Source organism: Dromiciops gliroides, chromosome 1, assembly GCF_019393635.1.
Source record: "Dromiciops gliroides isolate mDroGli1 chromosome 1, mDroGli1.pri, whole genome shotgun sequence".
NCBI lineage: Eukaryota > Metazoa > Chordata > Mammalia > Microbiotheria > Microbiotheriidae > Dromiciops > Dromiciops gliroides.
The window spans coordinates 61,322,092-61,348,510 of record NC_057861.1 but is presented as its reverse complement, the minus strand read 5'-3'; the positions used below and the strand labels follow the sequence as shown (position 1 = coordinate 61,348,510).

General features: G+C 38.7%; 1 pseudogene; it reads right to left on the bottom strand.

Moving 5' to 3' along the window:
- Positions 1 to 3,368: 3,368 nt before the first annotated feature.
- Positions 3,369 to 20,227, bottom strand: LOC122745293 (annotated as a pseudogene).
- Between the last annotated feature and the right edge of the window lie 6,192 nt (positions 20,228 to 26,419).

Sequence of the window (26,419 nt, the reverse complement as noted above, 5' to 3'; positions counted from 1 at the left end):
TTAAGTCATTAACAATTACTCATTGAACAATACTGCTGTCACTACGCACAATGTCCTCTTAGCTCTGCTCACTTCACTATACATCGATGTTCGTTAGTCTTTCAAGGTTTTTTGGGGATCATCCTGTTTGTCATTTGCTGTAGCACAAGTCCATTCCACTACAGTCATATAACACAGTTTTTTCCATCATTCCTCAATTGATGGATATTCCCCTGATTCTCAATTCTTAGCCTCCACCAAGAGTTGCTATAAATATTTTTTGTACAATTTTTACCCCTTTTCTCTTTTTCATGATTACTATTGTTAACTGTTTCCCTTCCATCGTATTCCCTTCCCCATGACATTTATTCTATTATCCATCTTTTTTCATCCTATCACTCTTCCAAAGGGATTTGCTTCTGTCTGTCCCCTCCCCCACTCTGCCCTTCCTTCTTTTGCCCCTCTCTCTTTATCCCTTTCTCCTCCTATTTTCCTGCAGCGTTATAGAGATTACTCCACCCAATTGAGTGTGTCCATTATTCCCTCCTTGAGCCAATTCTAGTGAGATTGAGGTCTTTGAGCCAATTTTGGTGAGTGTTAGGCTCATTTACTGCCCAGATTAAATAGATTACTCCACCCAGTTGGGTATGTCTGTTAGTCCCTCCTTGAGGCAGCTCTGATGAGTTTAAGATCTTTGAGCCTTTTCTGATGAGTGTAAAGTTCATTTACTGCCCTGCTCCTCTCCCATTTCTTCCCCCACTCCATAAGCCTTTTCCTGTTATTTTCCTGTAGGATTTCGCTTCTGCCCTTCCCCCTCCCCCAGTGAATTCCCTTCACCCCTCAATTTAACCCTAAAGATGTTATCATCTAGGTAAGTGACATAGTGGACAAATCATCACCCCTGGACCCAGGGGGATCCCCGCCAAAACCTGGCCTCAGACACAAGACAGTTGCCCACTGTAGGACCCCAGGTATGTCCCCCAACTCCAATTTTTTTTTTTTTATGGTTCTCTAGGGTCTTGTATCTGAAAGTCAAATTTGCCATTCAGTTCAGGCCTTTACATCACAAATATATGAAGGTCTTCTTTTTCATTAAAGTCCCATTTTTTACGCTGAAAGATAATGCTGAGTTTTGCTGGGTAGGTGATTCTTGGTTGTAATCCCATTTCCTTTGCCCTTTGGAATATGCCCTCCAGGCCTTTAATGTAGAAGCTGCTAGATCTTGTGCTATCCTGACTGGGGCTCCACAGTACTTGAATTCTTTCTTTTTGGCAGCTTGCAATATTTTCTCCTTGACCTGAGAGCTCTGGAATTTGGCTATAATATTCCTAGGAATTTTCTTTGTGGGATCTCTTTCTGGAGGTGATCAGTTGATTCTTTCAATTTCTATTTTAGCTTCTTCTTCTAGAATTTCAGGGCAATTTTCCCTGAGAATATCTTGGAAGATGATGTCTAAGCTCTTTCCTTGATCATGGTTTTCAGGTAGACCAATAATTTTCAAATGATCTCTCCTGGACCTATTTTCCAGGTTGGAAGTTTTTCCCAGAAGATATTTCACATTGCCCTCTATTTTTTTATTCATTTGGATTTGCTTTATTGTGTCTTGGTTTCTCATAAAGTCACTGGCTTCCATTTGTTCAATCCTAATTCTTAGGCAATTATTTTCATCAGAGAGCTTTTGTACCTCCTTTTCCATTTGACTTTTCAAGATATTAACTTTTTTCTCAAGTCTTTCCTGCATCACCCTCATTTCTCTTTCCATTTTTTCCTCTACCTCTCTAATTTTATCTTCAAAAGTCCCTTTTGAGCACCTCTATGGCCTGAGACCAATTCGTATTTTTCTTGGAAGCTTTAGATATAGGGGCCCTGATGTTGACATCTTCCTCTGAGGGTGCCCCTTGGTCTTCCTTGTTACTGAAGAAACTTTCTATGATCCTCACCTTTCTCTGTCTGCTCATCTTGCCTTTCTTTTACTAGACTTTTAGCTCCTTAACGTGGGGCACTGTTTCCAGGCTGCAATATCCCAAGCTTCAGAAATCTCAGGTGGTATGATTTAAGGAGAATCAGGTTCTTCCCTCGCCCGGCCTTTTTCCTGGTCCTAGATGACCCCAGACCAACTTGCTAATCAACCAGCTTTGTGTGTTGTGGTTGTTAGCTCCGATGAGTCTGTGCCCCTCCCCCACCTGGGCCACTTCTACTTGAGCCTACCACCTGGTTTTCAGCAGGGGTGTAAAATCCAAGTTATGCCTTAGCACCAGCATAGACCCCTGTAGTCTCTCCCCTGCTTAGGGCTCAGCCCACTCACCAGACTGTGAGCTTAGTTCCAGATGACACTGGTGCTGCAGCTGATTCAGAGGCTCTGGGGATCTGCTTCTCTGGTGAGGCCTTCCTGGGACTGGATCTGTGTCAGGGTGACTGTGGGGTTGGGCCCGACTCTTGTATCTGCACAGCAGCTCTCTCCTTCTGACCTTCCAAGCTGTTCTTGGTTAGAAGATAACTTCAGCACATTCTTCTGTGAGTTTTGCTGCTCTGGGCATTTTCCTATGACCTTATTTGGATGTTTTTTGAAGCAATCGTGTCATGAGTTCCTCCAATAGTTTTAATAGAAGAATAAATGGCTATTGTTCTAGAATATTTACCCCCAAACTGTATTTTAATACATTGTGGCCTTTTCCTTATTCAAGATTCTTATAAACGTTACCTCAAATTATCTTGGGGTAGAGACACATCCCAGGTTATGGTGGGGACTATGCCAGTTTGGACATTTCTCCCTCTAAGCTAAAAATGCTTGGAGTTAGAATAATGTTAAATTAATTAAAAAACCCAAACATACTTGTTTCTGGTACATTTTTGCCTAAAATGCAGAAGTTAGTATTAATTAATTAATTCTTTGACACAACCCATAGATATTCTAATCTCCTTTTTAAATTCCCCTGACCCCTGATTATTCATACTGATGTTAATTCCTGTAAAGTGGAGCTGGAATTAATTAAGTACAGGATTAGAAGTCTAGAATAACAAGGCTGTTCTTGGGCACAGTGTGAAATCTCAATTTTGGGTGGTTTGTGGCAATGAAACTGAAATGAACATAGTGGTTTTGAGATTCCTTATTGATGGTACCCTGCCACTCCTGGTAAGGAAGGTCTGCAGTCTCTGCTTCCTCTACCCAGTTCATGCTGTTTCCCAGCCTGTACCTGAATGTCTTTTTTTTTTTCTTTTCTGCTTTGTAATTTTATTAGGAAAAAAATACATCCAAAAAAAAAAGTCTCTTCTCTCCCAGCCGGTGAGTTGTAATGAGGGAAGGTCACTGAGTCCTTTCAGAAAAGGAAGGTATTTCCCTGCCAAACTGAAACCTCCAAGCTCTCTTCAACAGAGCTGCCGAGAAGCCATCAGGTCTGTATGGAGGAAGCCAGGGGCTGCTGGATGAAAGGGTTTGGAATGGCCTCCATGCCATCCCTCTGCAGACCACCAGGCCCAGCTGATGAGTGTCTTCAGTGAGCTTGTACTGGTCATCGGGATCTCTCATATATTCAGTGGTGCCTTCAAGTACCAGATTCAGCAGAGGGTCAAATCCTTTTAAGATTCCACTGGCCTCTCGGCCTCCCTGGAACTTCACGCAGATGGTCTTGTCGATGTACTTGGACAGGTCTAAGATGCTCTCCTTCTTCTTCTTCTTCTCCTTGTCTGCTATCTTGCTTCCATCACAATCTGAATGTCTTTTTTATGGAGTTGCTCCTTGGCCTCCCATTTTCAAAGTTTCAGGAAGAAAGAAGGAAATCATTGGACTCTGATCCTGCCCCGGGCTGACAGGTGACCTAGGTAATGGTTCTCCAGTGGATGATTCTGTAGGGCTAGGGGCAGCTAGGTGTCATAGTGGATAAAGCACAGGCCCTGGAGTCAGGAGGCCTGAGTTCAAATCTCACCTTAGACACTTACTAGCTGTGTGATCTTGGACAAGTCATTTATCCCCATTCGCCTTAAAACATCCAGGGCTATTTCTGGTTGTCTTGATGTATATCTTGCCACTGGACCCAGATGGCTCTGGAGGAGAGAGTGAGGTTGGTGATGTTGCATAGTCTTGCCTCATTTAAATCCAGTTAAGTGCAAGCCATGACATCACCTCCCTACGTCATAGTCCTCTTCGAGAAAGAAAGACAAACATACATACATACATACTGTAGGGCCATCACCAGGTGAGTTTTGGCTCTGCCATATACATTTAGGGGACTTGGAGGGGAGAATCTTCAATCACACTGAAGAAGATATCACCTTCTAGATTTTTGCTGTGGCTGAAAACTTGCTGGAGTTTGTGACCTCTTCTATATTGGGCGTCTTTCCTCTAAAGTCTGGTTATTTTCTTTGCTTTTAAAACTTTCCTTCATAATATCACCAATAAGAAGGCCTTCCTGTTGTTATTCCGTCATTTTTAGTAGGATCCAATTCTTTGGGACCCCATTTGGGGTTTTCTTGGCAGGGATCCTGGAGTGGTTTGCCATTTCCTTTTTTTTTTTTTTTTTTTGCAGGGCAATGGGGGTTAAGTGACTTGCCCAGAGTCACATGGCTAGTAAGTATCAAGTGTCTGAGGTCAGATTTGAACTCAGGTACTCCTGAATCCAGGGCCAGTGATTTATCTACTGCGCCACCTAACTGCCCCACCATTTCCTTCTCTAGCTCATTTTACAGATGAGGAAACTAAAGCAGACAGGGTGAAGTGACTTGCCCAAGGTCACACAGCTGGAAAGTGTCTGAGACCAGATTTGAACTCCTCACTCCAGGCCCAGCATTCCTATCCACTGTGCTACCTAACTGCCCTTAAGGCCTTAGGCAGTTGTTATTTAGTTTAGTGCACTGGAAAATCCACCTGTACACCTTCTGCTTTTCTTTGTACCTATACATAGCAAGAAAAGGCAGAGTTAAATATAATTCAATTCGATGGAAGTTTCCTCATTTTACCTCATTTCAGGCTCTCTCCTATCCAATCAAGGCAGACAAGTACCAATATATTCATTCCCCAAAAGCATAGGTTCATTGGGCTCTTCCTCTGCTCAAATTACTCCCTGGGATCCAAGAAGTCAGCTCCAGAGTGATTCTAGGCACTCCCCAACCTGATACCAACCTGAGGATTAATTGGGTAGAGAATGGGTAAAAGCGGATTTATGGAAGAGACGCTTAAAGATGTTATTTTTGTGGTCATTTTTTTTTTTTACACAGGTAATTTCCTGGAAGAAGCCTGAAAGAATATAGCTTTACATGGCTAATATGGAAATATGTTTTGCATGATTTCATGTGTATAATCAGTATCATATTACTTTCTTTCTCAAGGGGTGAGGGAGAGAAAGAATTTGGAACTTAAAATTTTTTAAAATGATTGTTAAATTAAAAAACATTTAATTGGGAAATGCTTAATGGAATAAATAAACATTTGGGGGACAGGGTATACATTTTTAGAAGTATCGTGAAGAATGTGAACCCTGAAGTAACCAGTTTAGGTGAAAGGGGGCAGAGATTTTTTGTTTTGTTTTGTTAGGGACCTATATAAACTGGGTGTGTAACAAGCATAGGCATGCACACAACTGCTATTGAGTGTGTGCCCCTTCTTGCAAGATTGAAAATAAAGGCCTTCCTGCTTTGCACCAGACTGGGTGTCCTGCCACAGTTTATCTGTTTCTTACAGAGTTGCACCCCAGCTTCTTCATCTGTAAAATAGGGATAATAGTACAGTACCTAGGTACTCCCGGGGTGGTTGTGAGGATCAAGTGAGATAATATTTGTAAAGCACTTTTTAAGCTTTAAAATGCTACATGCACTCACTGAAAGCATCCTTAGGATAATCTAGTAGTAGACATGATGATAACAGTGGATACATCTCATTCTATTCCAAGATATTTTGATTTCTTCTATATTTTGAAATTTTTTCATTGCATGTGGTATCAAGATGAGTATTAGGTGTGATGACATATGTCATTGGTAATAATAGCATTTATATAACACTTTAAAGTTTACAAATATTATCTCATTTGATCCTCATAACAACCCTGGGAGGCAAGTATCTTGTTTGTTTGTTTGGTGTTTTTTTTTGGGCGGGGCAATGAGGGTTAAGTGACTTGCCCTGGGTCACACAGCTAGTAAGTGTCAAGTATCTGAGGCTGGATTTGAACTCAGGTCCTCCTGAATCCAGGGCTGGTGCTTTATCCACTGTGCCACCTAGCTGCCCCAGCAAGTATCTTTATCTTCATTTTACAGATGAGGAAACTAAGGCAAGACAGTTGAAGTGATTTACCCAGGGGAACACAGTCAGTGTCTGAGGCTGGATTCAAACTCTGGTTTTCCTGACTTCAGACATCGTGCTCTATGCACGATGGCACCACCTAGCAGCTTTGTAGTTAGGCTTTTACGGATCCATATCATGTCAGGGCAATTATGGGTAGCAGTTGAGCCTGAGACAGTGGTCATCCTAATATAGTATGTTGTTTTTTTTCTTGTGTTAAATTCTCAAGGAGATTTTGAAATCTTTATTTGCAGTAAGGGACCTTTTCATCTGTTCTGGTATGTAATTCTAGCTAGCAGGACATTCTTACTAAATATTCAGTAGGTGTGAAGGTTTTGAAGCCTGCAGTGATATTGCACAATTCTCATAATTTCCTTATATAAGACACATTTGTTATTATTAATAAAATAATAATAACAAATATGAGGAATTTCAAGACAAGATAGAAAAAATAAATCTGGAAGAAAGCCAGGAAGATTTTGGTCCTCAGCGGACAGGTAAATGCTTGAAGGATATGAGCAAACATTTCACCAAAGTACTACAAACTATGAACAACATGTGAAAGCTTCCTCCAATCACTAATGAGAGAAATACAAATCAAACAATTCCGATGCTTTGTCTCACACCCAGCAAATTGATGAAGCCAACAAAGGGTTGAAATGGTGTTTGAAAGACAGGCACACTGATGCCCTGTTGGCAGAGCTGGAAATTGATCCAATGATTCTATACAAGTTGTAATTACACTAAAAAGTCTGTACTCTTTGACTCAGTGATCCCACTGCTAAGCATGGATATATTTGGAAATGGATGTTATAAAAAATAAAAGGCATGAATCCCCCCACCCCCATAGTTTTCAACATTCATTTTTGTAATATTTTGAGTTCCAAATTCCCCCCCTCCCCTTTACCCCCCTTCCCTAAGACAGCAAGAAATCTGATATAGGTTATATATGTAGTAGTAGGCCTCCACTAGTCGAGGACGACCATGGATCAGTGCCTTGAAGAGCTATAGGCCACGGTGTGGTTGTGCAGTCCGATATGGGAGCTGTAGCTCCTGAGTGACTTATAACTGATAACTGCCGCATCCCATGGTTGTATCTACCCCATGAGGAGTAGCTTGAGTGTCCTCTCCAGGGTGCTGGCCTGGGCAGATCAATATGGAAAACAAGTTGTTGCCCATGCAGCAGGTTTTCCCTCTCCATGACACTGGTGGATCCAAAGGAGAGGCAGAGCCAATGCAGTTTGTCACCAGTGCTGCCGCAGGAGTTGCCAGGGGGATGTGATGTCCAACATCCAACTGCCTAAGGGACTCCGACTCCTGATTTTTCCTCAGGGTTAACTCTCGAAGCCTTTCCCATATATAGGTATAGCTGCAAGGCAGCAGAAGTTTAAAATCAGGGTTCCTTTCCCTAGGTGGGTTGCCTGCCAAGGCTAACGAGCCCCACCTGCCCGAAGCGACTGGTTTTTAAGGCGCCAGTGGCTCACCTTCGCCCCTTCTCCTGTTAGTGGAAACAGTTCTGCCACGAGAAGGCCAGGAGTTGGGCTTCAGTTGTCAGAGGTTATTTGAGATGCACGCTATTGGAGCATTTTATAGAGAGTGGGAGCTTATCTCCACTCCCACCCCGGCATGACAAACCTTTGGAATATATTGTATGTATGTACAATCACATTAAACATATTTCTGCATTAGTCATGCCATGAAAGAAAAATCAGAACAAAAGAGAAAAACCACAAGAAAGAAAAAACAAAAAATAAAAACAAAATGAAAATATTAAAGGCATACACTTTTTAAAAAGAGGGAGTGGAGAGGTGTTAATGTCTCTGCATTAGCAATGTGAAGGAGAAGCAAAAAAGTTGGAAAAACAATTCTTTGCCTTCACAGAGTCAGAAGGGGAGATTTATTTTTGTCAGAGAATGTGACAAAAGAGAATCAATGCAAAATTTCTTATAATTTTGGAATCATGAGAAAATAAGTATTTTTCAAAGACTATTTTCTTGGGTTTGTGAAGATGGAAAGAAATTCTGGGGAAAATGGAAATAACTATGACATTTTGCACTATCTCCTGATCTCATGCTATTTTGTTAGTTTAGGACTGCAAAAATGTATCATTTACATGAGCATGTTTTGCATATTAAGTTGAAAAGTAGAGTTTGTTTACATAATAATGACCAATTTGCTAACCAAATTAAACATTGGTTTACAATCAAAGTCCTGGCAATAACTCCCCTACTCTGCCTTCCTAGTGTGAGTTGGGGGGAGTAGTCCCAAATGGGGTGCTATGCTAGTAAACATCACCTTCTTCAGTTTTTTTTTGCCTTAAAAGTTAAAAAAAATTTTTTTTTCTCATGACATCCTTGTCAGGTTGGAAGTGGGAGTGTTATCTCCACATTAGGATTTGTAGTGGAAGGGGTCTATCCACATAAAAAAAATGTCTTTATAACATCCCCATGAGGGTTATCCTGCCTCTGCTTGCAGAGCTCCACTGATGAGGAGCTCATCATCCACAGATAAAGTGAAGGAGGTCATTGCCAATACTTTCTTCTTTGAGGTCTCTCCAGGAGGCCAGGAATATACTTTCTAAACCAGGAGCTCTAATTCTTTTTATTCATCCATCCATCCATCAATCCATCCATTCATCTGTACATTTGTTTGCTAATTTATTTATCTACCCACCTATCCATTCATTCACTTCTTCATTCATTTATGTATTTATTTATGTACACACTCATTCATTCATTTATTATTCATCCATTCATGCATTCATCAATGCATTTATTTATTCATTCATTTACTTATTTATCTATTTATTTACTTGTTTGTTCATTCATTCACTTATCTATCTATCCATTCATTAATTTATTTATCTACTTATTTATTTATTTTTCATTTGTTTGTTTGTATAGGTAGGTAGATAGGTATCATGGACCCCTTTGGCAGTCTGCTGAAGCTTAATAATATCATGGTTTGTTGTCTACATTCATAATTGAAGGAAATGCTAAATTTCAGTGAGAGGTTAGTGAAAATAAAGATGTCATTTCCCCCCATTCAAGTTCATGGACTCCCAAAAATCTCGTCATCAACCCGAGTAGACTCTAGGCTAAGAACTCTTGTTCTAGATCAACTTTTCCACCTGATGAGGCTTTATTCTTTGTGTTGTGGTAGAAAGAGCAAACGTTATGCTCCAGTCAACCTGGACCTTAACCCCACTCTACACCTCATGCTTTCCTGCCTCCATGTCTTCACCCAATTTATTTCCCATGCCTAGAGTGTCCTCCCTTCTCTCTCTTTGTTGCATTCTTCCTTCTCCTGTAAAACCTAACTCAGATGTTGGCTCCTTTGGGAAGACTTCCCTTATGCACCTGGTTGGTTACACAACCATTTGCCTCTAGCACCTGGTGCTTTATTCTTTAGCTCTATAATGTTTGAATTATACTAATGTATGGTCAAATTTTTCCATGGTAGTATAAATATTCTCTATTTATATTTGTATAAATATTATAGATCACTGTTATACTAGTTATAATGTTCCTCTGTCCATAGGACAGAGGGTGTAAGTCATAGGAGGTTGGTACACCTGGTAAGGACCTGATTGCTTCTCAAGGCAGCTAAAGATTTCATTTGTTTTCTTGGTTGCTCTCTCAGACTGTTAGGTCATATACTAAAAATAGAAAGTGAAGGAAAGTGTGGCTACTGCCTCTCTGAAATAATAGGCTGTGCCAGGGAGGCAGCCATGAGTCAAGATTGTAGAAACCCAGGGCAGAAATTCTAGTGATAAGAGGTTTAGAGGAGGAGCAAAGCCTGAACACCACCTTTTGGAAGTTCTTCCCAAGACTGGACCTTTCTTATGTGGAAAGGCAGCCTTAATCACTGTAGGGTAGGGATGGGGAATTGATCTGTTGTTTCATCAGAATAGGAAATTCCCAGATTAGGAACCCTTCTCTATTAGTCAGCAACATTATCTAGTTTTAGAAAGCTGTAACAAGAGAGCTCAACAGACTCAAATAGAAGCTGATTACTTAATTGAACACAAGGATCCCTGTGGGCCCCATATGACTTGGGAAGTCACAAATGAACATTATCTATGTTCTGTTGTCTTTTTATTTCTTTTGTCAAATATTTCCCAATTATATTTTAATTTTGTAATCTTGCTCTGCCATTCTCCAGAGTGTCAGGGAGGCAATGAAACCGCAGGTTTGATACCTCTGGTTCAGAGCGCAAAGAGGCTGAGTACCTAGCCTAGGCTTTACAGCGGGTGTGTCCCTTGAGGTTTGTTTTCAACAACGGTTGGTATCCAAAGAGGGGCATAAAAGGTATCAACTTGTATGTGTATGACCAGAAAAGGAGGTGGCCAGGTCATGTGGTGAGATCAACAGTTAAAAAAATGGACTTCCTTGGTGTGGCCTTGGTATAAAAAAATGCTTAAAAAAAGACCTAGAGTGTTCTGGAGCCAAGATAACAGAGTGAGGAAGCAACCCACTGCAGCTCTTCCAGATTTCCCCTCTAAACTGACATAAAGCTGCCCCTGAAGTGCCCGAGGAGCAGGGAAACAACCTATCAGCCCAGTAGGAAAAGTCTGTCTTACCCAGGTGGGAGGGAAGTGAGGTCCAGAAGCAGCAACAACAGCAACAGCTTCTGGGCTCTCGGCAGGGGCTTGCAACAGAGCAGGCTCTGAGCCTGCTGAACAGTAGTGAAGCACTACTCAAGCAGGTCAACAACAGATTCCCACCCTTGTGACCTCCCAGCAGAGAGACCATTTCCAGAGCAAACCAGCCCCAGGGATTCAGCAGATCACAACAAAATTACACTTCCAGGGCCTGCTACCAGAATAGTTGGTTACCATAACAATCTAGAAGCAAGATCCCATCCCTGGGCCAGACAATCAACACGATCACTCCTCCAGGGCCAACTACCAAAAAGACTGTTAACTTTAGCAACTCAGTAAGTGGCTGGCACAAAAATAAGTAAAAAAACAATGAAAAAAGTTTGACTATTGACAGTTACTTCAATGATAGGAAATATCAAGGCACAAGCATGGACGACAGTAACAAAATAGATACAGGTGAACCTTCAAAGAGAAGTGCAAATTGGTCTTAGGTTCAAAATAAATTCCTAGAAGAGTTTAAAAAGGACTTTGAAATCAAATTAGAGAATTTGAGGAAAGATTGGAAGTAATGCAGGAGAACCATGAAAAAGAAATACAAAATAATAATATTAAAATACAAAAAATTACTGAGTAAAATAACTCCCTAAAAACAGATTTAGTCAAATGGAAATGGAAATGAGTCAAATGGAAAAGGAATTACAAAGTGTCAATGAAGAAAATAATTCTTTAGAAATTAAAATTGGGCAAATGGAAACTAGTGACTCTATAAAACATCAAGATGTAGTAAAACAAAATCAGAAAAGAAAAAATTTGTAAAATTTATCATTGAGAAAACAACTGATCCAGAATATAGATCTAGGAGAGATAATATAAGAATTGTTGGACTACCTGAAAGCCATTAACAACAAAAAAAAAAGCCTTGACAATATCTTTCAAGAAATTATCAAGGAAAATTGCCCTGAAATATTAGAACTAGAGGGCAAAACAGAAATTGAAAGAATCCACTGATCATCCCTGAAAGAGGTCCCAAAAATGAAAACTCCCCAGAACATCATAGCCAAATTTCAAAACTCACAGATAAAAGAAAAAGTATTGCCATTAACCAAAAAGAAACAATTCAAATACCATGGAACTATAGTCAGAATTACACAGGATTTGGCAGTTTCCATGCTAAAAAAATCACAGGGCTTGGAATATAATATGCTGGAAGGCAAAGGAGTAAGGTTTACAACCAAGAATTACATACCTAGCAAAATTGAATATAATCTTTCAGGGGGGAAATGGATATTTAATGAAATAGAGGAATTTCAAGCATTTTTGATTAAAAGGCCAGAGTTGAATGGGAAATTTGACTTCCAAATACAAAGTTCAAGTGAAATATAAAAAGGTAAAAAAGAAACAAGAAAAAAAATTGTAAAAAATTTAACAAGGTTACACTATTTCTAGTTCTGTATGATGTTTGTAAGTCTCAATAACTTCATTGTAAAAGCAATTATTAGTGCAATTAAGAGTATATGTAGCAGCAGCTAGGTGGCGCAGTGGATAGAGCACTTTCCCTGGAGTCAGGAGGACCTGAGTTCAAATCCAACCTCAGACACTTAACACTTACTAGCTGTGTAACCCTGAGCAAGTCACTTGGCCCCAGTTGTCTCACCAAAAAAAAAAAAAAAAAAAAAAAAAAAAAGAAAAAAAAAGAAGAGAAAAGAAAAGAAAAGAAAAAGAGTATATGTAAAGAGGTTGGAGTAAAAAAGTAATATTTAAGCTATGATAATATTTGTAAGTCTTAAAACTGTAATATAAGAATGATTAGAAAGAATATATGTAGACAGAGGATGTGATTATAAGGTGACATTGATAATATGACACCACAGAAAACAAAATAAAGGGCTAAAAAGAAATTGCAGGGAAGAAGTAGGAGGGGAGAAACTGAATGCGGTGAACACACACACACAAAGAGGCATAAAAAATAAAAATTAAAAAAAATCCTATCATATTGGAGGGGAAGATGGGGGATATGGGCAAAGATTAAACCTTACTCTCATAAAAGTTGGCTCAAAGAGGGAATAACAAACACTCAGTTTGATATAGAAATCTATTTTACCCTATAAGGAAGTTCAAAAAGGGGATGGTGATAATAGAAGGAGGAGGGGGGGACAGATACAAGGGAGAGGATATTGGGGAAGGCAGTGATCATAAGTAAAACAATTGTGGGAAGGGAGAGGGTGGGTGGGTCAGAGTGGGAAGGATAAATAGGTGAAAAATAGTGTGGAGAGAAATAAACAGTTATCATGATTATAAATGTGAATGGGATGAACTCACCCATTAAATGGAGGTGGGTAGCAGAATGGATTAAAAACCCAAATCCTACAATATGTTGTTTACAAGAAACATATTTAAAACAGAGTGATACACACAAGGTAAATGTAAAGGGCTGGAACAAAATCTATTATGCTTCAGCTGAAGCAAAGAATGCAGGGGTAGAAATAATGTTTTCAGACAAAGCAAAAGCAAAAATAGATCTAGTTAAAAGAGATAAAGAAGGAAAAAAAAATATATAAATTTAATTTAATTTACTTTTTTTTTGCAGGGCAATGGGGGTTAAGTGACTTGCCCAGGGTCACACAGCTAGTAAGTGTCAAGTGTCTGAGGCCATATTTGAACTCAGGTACTCCTGAATCCAGGGCCTGTGCTTTATCCACTGTGCCACCTAGCTGCCCCCAGGAAACTATATCTTGCTGAAAGGTACCATAGAAAATGAAGTCATATCAATACTTAACATGTATGCACAAAATGGTGTAGCATCTAAATTTTTGAAGGGGAAGTTGAATGAGTTACAGGAGGAAATAGATGATAAAATTATCCTAGGGGGAGACCTTAAAATTCCCCTTTCAGAGCTGGATAAATCTAACTGAAAAAATAAATAAGAAAGAAGTTAGGGAAAAGAATAAAATTCTTGAAAAATTAGATATGACAGATCTCTGGAGAAAACTGAATGGAAATAGAAAGGAATATACCTTCTTCTCAGTACATGGGCCTTACACAAAAATTGGCCATGTATTAGGGAATAAAAATCTAACAACCAGATGCAGAAAAGTAGAACTAATAAACACACCCTTTTCATATCATAATGTAATAAAATTTTATTAAATAATGCACAATTGAAATGAGATAAAAACCAATTGGAAATTAAATAATATGATTCTCAAAAACAAGTGGGTCAAAGAACAAATCATAGAAACAATTGATTTCATTAAAGAAATTGACAATGATGAGACAACATATCAAAATTTATGGGATGCCACGAAAGCAGTTCTTAGGGGAAAATTTATATCCCTAATAACTTACATCAATAAAATAGAGAAGAAGCAGATCAATGATTTGGGCATACAACTAAAAAAACTAGGAAATGAACAAATTAAAAATCCTCAACTAAACACCAAATTGGAAATCCTGAAAATCAAAGGAGAGATTAATAAAATTGAAAGTAAGAAAACCATTGAATTAATAAATAAAACTAGAAACTTATTAATTTGATAAAAAAAGAAAAGAAGAAAACCAAATTACTAGTATCAAAAATGAAAGGGATGGGGGCACCTAGGTGGTGCAGTAGATAAAGCCCTGGCCCTGTATTCAGGATGACCTGAGTTCAAATCCAGCCTCAGACACTTGAAACTTACTAGCTGTGTGACCATGGGCAAGTCACTTAACCCTCTTTGCCCCACCAAAAAAAGAAAAAAGAAAAGAAAAAAAATGAAAAGGGTGAAATCACCCAATGAAGAGGAAATTAAGACAATTATTAGGAATTATTTTGCCCAATTATATGCAAATAAATTTGACAATCTAAATGAAATGGATGAATATCTACAAAAATAGAAATTACCCAGAGTAGCAGAATAAATAAAATATTTAAATAACTCAATTTTAGAAAAAGAAATTGATCAAGTCATCAGTGAACTTCCTAAGAAAAAAATCTCCAAGACAGATGGATTCATAAGTGAATTTTACCAAACATTTAAAGAACAATTAATCACAATATTATATAAATTATTTGAAAAAAATAAGTGAAGGAGTCCTACCAAGCTCCTTTTATGAGACAAATATGGTGCTGATACCCAAACTAGGAAAAGCCAAAACAGAGAAAGAAAATTATAGACCAATTTTGCTAATGAATATTGATGCAAAAATTTTAAATAAAATACTAGCAACTAGATTACAGAAATATATCACAAAGATCATACCTTATGACCAGGTGGGATTTATACCAGGAATGCAGGGCTAGTTCAATATTAGGAAAACTATCAGCATAATTGACCATATCAATAACAAAAGCAAGAGAAATCATATGATTATCTCAATAGATGCAGAAAAGGCCTTTGACAAAATGCAGCACACATTCCTATTAAAAACACCAGAGAACATAGGAATAAAAGGAGCTTATCTTAAAATGATAAGTATTATTTTTCTAAGATGATCAGCAAGCATCTGTAATGGGGATAGCCTAAAAGCCTTTCTAGTACAATCAAGGGTGAAGCAAGGATGCCCATTAAAACATCTATTATTTAATATTTCATTAGAAATGTTAGCTATAGAAGTAAGAAAAGAAAAAGAAATTAAAGGAATTAGAGTAGGCAATGAGGAAACAAAACTATCATTTTGCAGATGACATGATGTTATAGTTAGAAAATCCTAGAGAATCAACTGAAAAGCTAATTAAAATGAACAACTTTAGCACAGTTGCAGGATGCAAAATCAATCCACATAAATCATCAGCATTTCTATATATTCCTAATAAAGTCCAGCAACAGCAGATAGAAAGAGAAATTCCATTTAAAATAACTATGGCCAATATAAAACACTTGGGTATCGACCTCCCAAGACAAACACAGCAACTATATGACCAGAACTACAAAACACTTTCCACAAAAATAAAGTCAGATCTAAATAACTGGAAAGATATTAATTGCTTATGGGTAGGCAGAGTCAATATAATAAAATGACAATCATGCCTAAGTTAATTCATTTATTTAGTGCTATACCAATCAAACGGTCAAAAATATTTTATAGAGTTAGAAAAAATAATAACAAAATTCATCTGGAAAAACAAAAGTTCAAGGATATCATGGGAATCAATGAAAAAAAAATACAAAGGGGGGTGGTCTAGCAGTACCAGATCTCAAACTGTACTATAAAGCAGTAATTATCAAAACAATCTGGTACTGGCTAAGAAATAGAGAGGTAGATCAGTGGAATAGAATATATAGAAACAATACTATAGTAAATGACTATAGTAATCTAGTATATGATAAACCCAAAGATTCATTGTTTAATAAAAACTATTGGGAAAACTGGAAAACAGTATGGCAGAAATTAGGTATAAACCAGCATATCACACAGTATACTAAAATAAGGGCAAAATAGGTACATGATTTACAAATAAAGGATGATACCATAAGAAAATTAAAGCAGTATAGAATTGTCTGTCAGATTTATGGACAAGGAAGAATTTAGGACCAAAGAAGATATAGAGAATAAAATTAAATGTAAAATAGATCATTTTGATTATATAAAATTAAAAAGCTTTTGAAAAAGCAAAACTAATGTAATAGGTTATAAGACAAGTAGAAAACTCGGAAAAAGTTTTTGAAACAAATATCTCTGATAAAAGCCTCATTTCTCAAATATATAAATAACTGTGTCAAATTTTAAAAAATACAAGCCATTCCCCAATTAATAAATGATCAAAGGGTTTGAACAGGCAGTTTTCAGACAAAGAAATCAAAATTATCAATAATCATATGAAAAAATGTTCTAAATAATTTTTGATCAGAGAAATGCAAATTAACACAACTCTGAGATATCACCTATTAGAATGGCAAATATAACAAGAATGGAAAATATTGGTTGTTGGAGGGATTGTGGGAAAATTAGGATGCTAATCCACTGTTGGTGGAGTTGTGAAAAGATTCAACCATTCAACCAATTTGGAAATATGCCCATCAGACACTTAACACTTACTAGCTGTGTGACCCTGGGCAAGTCACTTAACCCCCATTGCCCCGCAAAAAACAAAACAAAACAAAACAAAATTAAAAAAAAAAGAATTGTGCATACCCTTTGATCCAGGAATACCACTACTTGGTTTATATCCCAAAGTCAACCCCCAAAAGAGAAAAAAGACCTATTTGTACAAAAGTATTTATAGCAGTTCTTTTTGTGGTGTCTAATAGTTGGAAATCAAATGAATGCTCATCAATTGGGGAATGGCTAAACAAACTGTGATATATCATGGTGATGGAATATTGTGCAGTAAGAAATGACAAACAGGGGCAGCTAGGTGGCACAGTGGATAGAGCACTGGCCCTGGATTCAGGAGGACCTGAGTTCAAATCCAGCCTCAGACACTTAACACTTACTAGCTGTGTGACCCTGGGCAAGTCACTTAACCCCAATTGCCTCACCAAAAACCAAAACCAAAACCAAAACCAACCAAAACAAAACAAAAAAAGAAACGACAAACAGGATGACTTCAAAAAAGCTTGGAGCAAAACAAAAACAAAAACAAAAACAAAAACAAAAAAGCTTGGAAAGACATGTATGAAATGATGCATTGGGAAGTGAATAGAACTAAGAGAGCACTACAGAGAGACAGCAATATTGTTTGATGAAGAACTGTGAATGACTTGACTATTCTCAACAATACAATAGTCCAAGACAATTCCAAAAGAATATTGATGAAACATTTTATCCACCTCCAAAGAAGGAACTGATATTGATGGAACAGACTGAAGCATGCTATTTTTCACGTTCTTTCATTAAGTGATAAATATGGTGTTGTTTTGCATGATCATATATGTATAACCTATATCAGATTGTTTGCCACCTCAGGAAAGGGGGAGGGGAGGGAGGGAAGGAGGGATAGAGATTGGAACAGAAAAATATAAATAAAAATGTTTAACCTGGAAAAAAAAGACGTGGGGGAAGGGTGTGCTGGGAAGGGTATAGGATGTATATACATCTTTATATATACACACATAAATATATAAGTTGTGCATAAATGAGTTATTTAGGTCTTATTTATATAGCAATTATATTTAAACAAATTTGTCATATATATTATTTATATAAATTAATATGTATATGTTATTTATAAAAGTTATTTACCTGTATAAAAAAACCTGCCTGTTTATTTAAAAAAAAGGAAGAGAAAGGATTTAAAATACTAAGTTATATGTACTAGAATATATCTAGGTATATCTAGATGTAATAATGTAGAAAATATATATTATGTATGTCTGTTTGATATATGTGTAAAATTTAATTATATATCACACAAAGAAAAGACCTAGAGGAGCTTTGGATAAATACTCTGGAGAATTTTTGGGAGGTCAAGGATGAGAATCACACAGGTTGGAAAGGTACAGAATGGGTCAGGAGCTGCACCATTGGAAGGAATACTCAAATTGGTGACATACAGATCTTTTGAAACATGAAGTACCACTTGCAATGGGTTTTAAGTAATTATCCTAATAATTCTCACCAGACCTTCCCTTGCCTCCATGCCTGTTTATGTATAGAGCTATGGAGACCAAGCCAATACATTTCCTTTTAAAAAATAATTTTACTGAAATCTTTTGTTTTACATGCTAACATTTCCCTCTGTATCCCTTCCCCTCTTCCACATAGTGAATCACCCCATATAACAAAGAATATCTTTTTAAAAACTTATTCATCCATTTATTCACCTATTTATTTATTTACTTACTCATCCATTCATTAATTTATTCATCTATCTAGTTATTTATTCATGTATTTATTTACAGTAATAAACATTTTTATTTATAATTTTGAGTTCTAATTTTTGTCCTTCCTTCCCTCTCTCCCTTCCCACCTCCCTGAGGCAGCAAGCAATCAGATATGGGTTATACATGTATGATTATGTAAAACATTACTATATTAGTCATTTTGTGCATGAAAACTTGAATAAAAGAAAAAAATGAAAGTGAAAAATAGCAGGCTTCAGTCTGTGTTCCATCAATATCAGTTCTTTATTTGGAGGTGAATAGTATGTTTCATCACTAGTCCTTTGGGATTGTCTTGGATCACTGTATTGTTGAGAATAGTTGTCATTTACAGTTCACTTGGTTCTGCTCACTTCACTATACATCAGTTCATACAAGTCTTTCCATGCCTTTCTGAAATAATCCTGCTTGTCATTTCTTAAAGCAAAATAATATTCCATCACTATCATATACCACAGCTTGTTTAACCATTCCCCAGTTGATGGGCATTCCTTTGATTTCCAATTCTTAGACACCACCAAAAGAGCTGCTATAAATATTTTTTTTATAAAAAGGTCTTTTTCCTCTAACAAAGAATATCTTAAAAGAAGAAAATGAAGAAAGAGAACCCCCCCCCCCAGCAATGTTTATCAATATATGGGAAAAACACCTGGAAATACCTGCAATGTTACACACATGTGAACTCCCCACCTTACCTCTGCTAAGAAGATGAGGTGATGTCCCCATCCTTACTCAGCACAGTGCCTGACACATAGTAGGTGCTTTATAAATGTTTGTTGATCAATTATGAATTTCCTCTTAGTGTCAGCATAGTAGGTGCTTTATAAATGTTTGTTGATTGATTATTGATCTCCTCTTAGTGTTAGCTGACAGTGCAGTAGATAGAGTGTTAGGCATGGAGTCAGGATAATGTGAGTTCAAATCCAGTCTCAGACACTAGCTTTGTGACCCTGGGCAAGTCACTTCACCTTTGTTTACCTCAGTTTCCATAACTGTAAAATGGGGATAATAATAGCACCTACCCCACAGGGTTGTTGTGAAAATCAGATGAGGTAATATTTTTAAAAAGCACTTAGAACAGGGGGCAGTGTGAGGGCCAAAATTTGATATATGGAGCATTATTTGGGTGACTTGCCTTAATATTGGGGTCCCAGAAATATGAGGGACCTTTTTGGTTCACCCTCCCTTCTGAACTGCCCTTTTTAGATATTTCTCACAGGCCACTAAGAAAGGAGCCTTTAAGCTTTAGTTCACAAAAGGATCAGATTTTATTAATTAGGAATTACTTAAACAACAAAGGTGAAACAAAAAAAAAATCAAAGATAAGGAAATAGGAAAATAGAAATACAGATAAATACTCTTAACTCTAAACTTAACCTATTCAATCCTCAGACTGTTTCCAATTAAGCTAGTTCAAAAAAATTTAGGGTTTTCCGTAATTAACTCACCAACACCTGAACAGTCTGCAGTTGCTCGTGCCACCAAGGAAAACAGCTGCCTGAGACAGAGCGAACACGTGCCACCACTGCAAGAGCAGAAGACCGAGAGAGCACTGGCGTTCCGGAAGAAGCCTAGCATTCTGGAAGCACCCTCCGCCTCCCTTCAGGGAGCGTTCAATCTTTGCTCCCCCCAAAGGGGAGGTCCTTCAAAACTGGCCTATGGAGAGTTCTCCTTTTGACTTCAGTAGCATATGTAACCTCGGGGTGGGCCAGGTGTGGCCCCTTCCAAATGAGTCAGCTAAAAATGGCAATATTAATCTTTTTTTTTTTCAAATTTTTTATTTTATTCAGGTTCTTTAAATTTATTTTATCTTATTTTTATTTTTGTGAGGCAATTGGGGTTAAGTGACTTGCCCAGAGTCACACAGCTAGTAAGTGTTAAGTGTCTGAGGCCGGATTTGAACCCAGGTCCTCCTGACTCCAGGGCCGGTGCTCTATCCACTGCGCCATCTAGCTGCCCCGGCAATATTAATCTTTACCACAAATAATTTTTACCACTGGCCCTGGATTCAGGAGGACCTGAGTTCAAATCTGGCTTCAGACACTTGACACTTACTAGCTGTGTGACCTTGGGCAAGTCGCATAGCCCTCATTGCCCTCCCCCCCATCCCTCCAAAAAGCACTTAGAGGGGCAGCTAGATGGCGCAGTGGATAGAGCACCGGCCCTGGAGTCAGGAGTACCTGAGTTCAAATCCGGCCTCAGACACTTAATACTTACTAGCTGTGTGACCCTGGGCAAGTCACTTAACCCCAATTGCCTCACTAAAAAAAAAAAAAAAGCACTTAGAACATAGTAGGCACTATATAAATGTTTATTCCCTTCCCTATCCCTTCCTCTTCTCTTAGCTCTTCTTTGGGGGCCGTGCTTATTTTTTTGGTAATTTCAATTGTTCTGCTTTCTATTTACGTTGTTGCAGTCATTGTGCACATTCTTTTTTTGGCTCTGCTTCCTTCAATTTGCATCAGTCTCTCTATGTTTCTCTGTATTCATAAGTTTTATTGTTCCTTATAGCACAGTAATGTTCCATTATATTCTTTACCAAAATTTTTTAATCTATCCCCAAATTGATGAACATTCACTTTCTTTTCTTTTTTTATTTTTGGGTGAAGCAAATTGGGGTTAGGTGACTTGCCTAGGGTCACACAGCTGGTAAGTGTTAAGTGTCTGAGGCCAGATTTGAACTTAGGTCCTCCTGACTCCAGGGCTGGTGCTCTATCCACTGTGCCACCTAGCTGCCCCTCACTTTATTTTCAATGCTTTTCTTGATGATACTCTGTCTTCTGATTGAGCATTTCTTCTGGATGTCCCCCCTACCTAGAGTTTTCTCCCTTTTCATCTCTGTCTCCTGGCTTCTGTGGTTTCCTTCAAGTCTCAGCTAAAATTTTACTTTGTGTAAGAAGTCTTTCTCGGTCCCCCTTTTAGTACTTTCCACTTTAATCTATATTTATCTTATTTGTACATAGTCGTTTGCATGTCATCTCCCCCATTAGACTGTGAGCTCCTTGAGATTAAGGATAGTTTCTTACCATTTTTTTGAGTTCCTAATTATTACCACAGTGCCTCAAACATAATAGATTTTATTAAATTGTTAAATATTAAGTAGACATTTACTAAATGCTAATAAGCTAACTGGCTGTTTTGCTATTAGAAAAGAGTTGCTATAAATATTTTGGTCTAAATGGAGGCCCATATATATTATGAGACCAGATCTCCACTTTTCTGGGATATAGAAACCTTTGTGAAAAGAGGGGCAGAATACTCTCTGGGTATGCTTCTTCATGTGTATTGTTAGGGTACATTTTCACATCCCTAAATGAAGTTCCTATGGATGGAGATTAGTCTCCATTTATCCCTTGGAGGGAACTGAGGTTCAAAGAATGATGGCACCTACCCATAGGAGAAAATCTACAACCCAAATCTCGGACCAGAGAAGGGAGGATAGAAAAATCTCCACTTGGCAAGGGGCTGAAGAGAGGATGTAAAGGAAGACCTTCAACTTTGAAACTGGTGTCCCAAGACAGGAAATTGACGTTCATAGACAATTAGACATGGAAAGACAGGTCATGTGATCCAATTCAGACCTGAGTTGGACTTTTCACATTGGTATTATGGTATTTGGTGCCATGAAAGAATTTAGAGATCTTCTGGTCCAAATGAAGAAACTGAGGCCCAGAGAATTTATATAGAAGAAATAAGAATTCAGGCTCTCTCATTAAAATTTTGGTTTTTATCATGAAAAATCTTCATCTAGCCCTAACTTGAAGACTTCATCTCACTAACTATGGGGCAGCCCATTTGTATATTCATAAATTTAAGTCTGGAATGGATCTAGGAGATCATTTATTACAACTCCATTCCTTGGGTAGGAACCTTTCTCTACCTAACAAATGGACATCTGGTCTCTGCTTGGTGACCTCCAGTGTCACCAGTGATGGGGGGAACTCACTATCTTCAAAGGAAATGTGGTCACATATTCAGAGGCCAGAAAGGACCTCAGAGGTCATCCAAGCCCTCCAAATCATGAGTTCTATTTACAATCATCCAGACAGATAGTTGTCCTCTGTTTGAAGGTCTCAAGGATTTGAATGTACCACTCCATTGTTAAACAGCTCTCATTGTTAGGAAGTTTTCTGCCAAGAATTTCCTGTCCCACAGGGAGCTGAGCTGCTCAGGGACTGGAAAGATGATTTTATGATTTTTCTAATGAGGAGCTGAGGGCATTTGGCCTCTAAGGCCCAGAAACTGTAAGTATTACTCCTGTTTCCCACATTGCCAGGGCTCTCAAATCATCTGTTCCAGATCAGGAGAGAGCCTACTTTTGCCTCCCAGAGACATTAATCACCATGTCTGAGGCCACTGTCCCACCTTTCCTTGGGGTTACTGCTGCTGCCTTCCCTGTCCTTCCTGCCAATGATCCAAGTCAGCAAAAGAATCAGGCAAACCACTCCTGACTGTGATGTAAGTGCTTCTTGGGAGCAGGTAGAAAAGGAGAAGAGGGGAAACAAGGAAAGGGGATGGAGCCTGTTCTTCCTCAGACATTCAGGGAGATTATTCCACGTCCAGTCCTGACAAAACCATGATCCATCCCAGCCCAGAACCCAGCCTCATCTGCCCTAGCCCTGAGTCCAGATGAAAGCTCCGACTCTAAAACAGAGCCCAGCCCTGTCCAGGGTAGTGCACAATGGGAAAAGACTTGGACTCAGAGACACTGATGAGCTCTAGGACCTTAGACAAATTGCTGCTCCTTTCTGGGCCTTAGTCATAAATGAGAGTGATGCCTGCTTTATTTTTGCCATACATTGCTGGAATTTAAAGGGACTTCACAGAAGAACCGGATGAGTCACTCAATTCTTTTTTTTGTTTTTGTTTTTGTTTTTGTTTTTTGTGAGGCAATTGGGGTTAAGTGACTTGCCCAGAGTCACACAGCTAGTATTAAGTGTCTGAGGCCGGATTTGAACTCAGGTCCTCCTGACTACAGGGCCGGTGCTCTATCCACTGCGCCATCTAGCTGCCCTTTGTTTTTTTTTTTTTTTGAGTCACTCAATTCTAAAAGCAATGTCTTTTCTGCTTCAAAGAAGAGCATGTTTGTGGAAGCATTTGTTAACCATATAGAGTGACAGGAATAGAAACACTTGTTGGGATTATCATAATAGAAATCAGAGTCCAGGATGGCTCAGATCATCTTGGCCAGTTTCAGTCCAGAGCCCAGGTTAGGGTCAGACCAATCAAATCTCAGCTGTCCAAACCCGGAGCCCAATAAGAATGGAAAGGTCACTCATGCCTCTCTTAGTGGCAGAGTCCTAGGGCCCTGGATAGGTCCTTCCATTCTGACCATGGGTATCTCCCCCAGAAATCTCTGTCTACAGAACTGTGATGGCTCCTTCAGTCTGATCTTCCAACTGTCCTCAGGGGCTATCCCCAAACCAATTCAGCAGCATTTATTAAACGTCTACTTCCTAGGGACCTCTATACAAAGCAAAACAAAAACCAATTCCTGCCCTCAAGGAGCCTATATTGTACTGGAGAGATGTCACATTTTCTTTTCTTTTTTTTTGTTTTGTTTTGTTTTTTTCGTGAGGCAATTGGGGTTAAGTAACTTGCCCAGGGTCACACAGCTAGTAAGTGTTAAGTGTCTGAGGCTGGATTTGAACTCAGGTCCTCCTGACTCCAGGGCCAGTGCTCTATCCACTGCACCACCTAGCTGCCCCCCAAGATGTCACATTTTCAATGATCATATATAGTCAGCTTATGAATTATGAGTCTTTAGCATACCCTGTGGAACTATCCCATTTTGTTATATTCAATGAGGGCAGTTCATTGCACTGATTTCCACACCTCTCCAATCACTCCTCCATTCTTCTTCCTCCCCTCCCCCTTTACCCCTTCATTCTTTTCTCCTTTCTCTGCCTTTATGCTTTAGTTAAAAGTTAGACTAAGTGATTATTGAGGTCCCTTTCAATTTGAGTAATTTACAAGCTTCTGAATGAACTACCTTTTTAGGTGCGATTTCCCTGTCATTGGAAATGTTTAAGTTAAAACTTTGTGCACAATTTTTGGAAATGTCACAGAGGGGATATTTACTTTAGGTGGGGTTGGACAGAAAGGTCCCTCAGTGTTTTCCAGCTTTGATTTTCTATTCTTAGTATCCTTCCTATTTAACTTCTTTTAAGTCCACCTTTCTTTTCTTGCTCTCCCATTCCTCTGTGTGTTTATTGTTCAGAACACTTTGTAAGAGACACATAAGAATCAATACATCAAAAATCAGTGACTATTTGTAGAACTCTACAATGTGCATGTTCCTTTAAATACTGGTACCAAGTTCTTTGCTGGTGTATAGTATAGACATGGTGTGTGTGTGTGTGTGTGTGTGTGTGTGTGTGTGTGTGTGTGTGTGAACTAGTGGCTCTGAAGGATTTCAATTAGTCATCGGCATTATCTGTTCCCAAGGTGGAAAAGCTGAGGACCAGTCTGAAGTCCTTGGGGGCGGTGGTGGTAGTCAGGAATAGCTCACAGTGTGAGACCTGGCCAGGAAAGCAATTCAGATAAAACACAACTGGGGAGACTGAGTCATTGTGTGGCTTTCCCCAAAGTCATTCTGCAACACATGAGCCCAAAGGTGTCTGTGTGATGGAGATGACTAGGGTCGAGGTTTCACAGGACATTGATAATGATGGGACAATGGAGAAAAGGATCTGAAAGTGGAAGATTAGGCCTATTCAAAATGGTTAACTATAGTTTCAAAACTAGACAAAGAGCAAAGTGAAGAGAGAGCAGGAGCCTAGGAGAGAGCACAGGAGGGGCATAGTCACAGCAGGGATGAAGAATGGGTTTAAGAAGAATGAGGGATGTGGAGAGATGGAAGGATAGGGAACTATGAGGAGAGAGGGGATTTTTGGAATTCTTGACCTTGTACTTGGAGCACTTGTGGGCACTAGTGAGAGCCAGCAGGTGACCATCCCTTTGTGTGGTTGAGGTAGACGAAAAGTATAGGAAGTGGAAGCCAAGTGGGTTGATGAGCTGGGAGGCCAGGGAAACTGGGGAAACATCAACATGCATATCAAAGTTACCAAGTTTAAGGGCAGAGAGGTTGGAGAGGAAAATTGCAAGCCAAATACTGAAGAAGCTCAGGGGGAGGGAAAACATTCATCAAGTTCACTTGGATGCCTTCCTGGGGTGGTGTTGGTGTTGGTTCAGTTCTTGAACTGAGCTCAACCTCTTGGAAATTCCATTTCCTTGACCTTATGTCTCACTGAGCCCTAGTCATGTGTACTTGGCATCTGGAATCTAACTCAACAGATAAAGAGATGTGCCATGTGTATCTGTATGTAATAATTTACTCTTGGAATAGAATCAGTAAAAGTAAATAAATAATAAATGATAATAAAAGAATGCACAATAAAATGTATAACACATAGTTGTATCTCCACAGCTTCTTCCAGACCCCAGAATTCCTCAGATATTACACCATGTGTCAAAGTGGTCTGTCTAAGGCACAGGCATTACCATGGTACCACCCCTTCCATTTAGTAAATTCCTGTGGCCCCTCTATCATCTCCAGATTTAAATATAAAATCCTTGGCCTGACACACGTAGGCATTTAATAAATGTTTATTGACTAATTGACTGACCAGGCACTGTAAAACCACGAATTCTAGTATGTGAACCATTTATTTTGCTTAGTTCTAATAACTACTGGATTGAGTGGGCAAAAGTGTATAGACAATGAAAGACAGTTCAAGGGGGCAGCCAGTGGATAAAACACTGGCCCTG